The following is a 1,680-nucleotide window of genomic DNA, read 5'->3' as shown; positions in this document are numbered from 1 at the left end:
AAAAAGAGGTTGACGTTTGGGGTGGGTTTGTGGTATACGAAACTTTTTTCATGAAAAAGATAATTTTAAAAAAATTCCACAATACATGAGATATTAAGTTGGTTTCTTAATTTCCTACCTATGACTTGTTGTTAATGGATGAAGCGCTAAGATTATATTTGGGAAGGAGAGCGGAAGCCCGTAAAAAAAAAAAAACAATATAACTTCCGGCAACGTTCGCCACGTTTCCCACACGCGATTAATCCGGTTATGACCCGCCCGAGCATAGAACTTGTTTCATCTTTTCTGTGGCTCGTTGGTAATTTTTTTTTTTTTTTTCATTACCATAGAATATCCCCAGTTCATTAACATGTTGACATATTATCTGGCTGGTGAATATTTTTGACCATATTTATACACTACAAATATTTGCCAATGCCTCAATCGGGGACCAACGTCGGAATCACTACAAAAGTCTGCAAAAAATTAATTTATTAAAAAAGTGAAGTTACATGCACCGCCCGGGAATCGAACCCGGCTCGCAAGAATGGGAATCTTGCATGATACCACTACACCAGCGGTGCCTGCTGTGGTATGAGTTAACATTTCGATGTATCCGAATCAGCACAGTGTCAGGCTGTTTAATTAATGTCTTGTACCACTCGGTAGTTTACGACACAATGATAAAATTAAAACAGCGTAATTGCCGACAGTCCAATCGCGCTGAGTAAAGCAGCATATGTCCGCATTTATCTCTGCCGATTGCCTGAGCATTAAGGCCTCGCTAATCCTCGTTCGATCTCGACGCTCACACTTGTTTGATAGTGATACACTGTGAGGAGCGTACTGGGAGCACTGCAGCGAGGCGGGCCAGTGGGCCCTCCACTGGCCTTCTGGCCAGTAGCCCCCGGGTGGGCCAAGCCCGTACCTCGACGTATCAGCGGCCTGGCCTCGCTACCCTCCTGCCCCCGCTACCACAGCTCTCGGCGCTTTGTCTTCGATCCTGAGCCCACGTGGAAAACAGAGGTCACCGCGTAGAGTGGTGTGCATGGGACACCACTTTTCTGGGAGCTTCGGGAGATGTATGGACCCTGTTGACGCGTCACGACATAGAGATGCGAGACCATTCCAGAAGGGGTATAAAAGCGGTGACGCCAGCTTCCGAGTTAGTGAAGTGAGAGTAAAGGTAAGAGAACGAATGTGGCAACTCTGCGGACGTTAAGCGTGCGGCGTTAGGTATTTCGGGGATTGTGTCGTAGCACTGACAGTGAGTGGTTCAAGACAGTGTGTCGATATAGAGGAGCGGGGTAAGATACGAGCTGTCATGTTCAGCTCCAGTGGGGAGCGTAAACTGAGATCTGTATCAAGGAGTCATTAATATGTTGACAGACATTTAAGTGTTTTAATTTATTAAGAAGTGTAAATATTAGTAATTAATAAAAACAATTTTAATAAATTAGTCTATCCTTTTCGAATCTTTTTTTATCACTCGTAATAATATACATAAACACGCAGCACACAACATCAATACTGTCAATCTGGAATTAACACACAACGACAGACGGCATGCGACAGTAAGTAATCACATTATTGTGTAATGAGGAATATAAACGCATTACAAACCTTAACAAATCTAAGATCTCCTTCTGGATGTCTTGACGACTTATCTAATTCATTAGAGAATGCATTGTTTGTTTGTAA

The 1,680-nt window shown here is 43.2% G+C and overlaps 1 non-coding gene across 1 annotated transcript; it reads right to left on the bottom strand.

Annotated features, from left to right (window-relative positions):
• Positions 1–492: 492 nt before the first annotated feature.
• Trnag-ccc (transfer RNA glycine (anticodon CCC)) lies at positions 493–563 on the bottom strand. The gene has a single exon. It is a non-coding gene; the product is annotated as a tRNA-Gly (tRNA).
• Between the last annotated feature and the right edge of the window lie 1,117 nt (positions 564–1,680).

Source organism: Bacillus rossius, chromosome 3 (assembly GCF_032445375.1).
Source record: "Bacillus rossius redtenbacheri isolate Brsri chromosome 3, Brsri_v3, whole genome shotgun sequence".
Taxonomy (NCBI): Eukaryota; Metazoa; Arthropoda; class Insecta; order Phasmatodea; family Bacillidae; genus Bacillus; species Bacillus rossius.
Note: the sequence above shows the minus strand (reverse complement) of the source record. Positions and strands in the feature narration are given on the sequence as shown.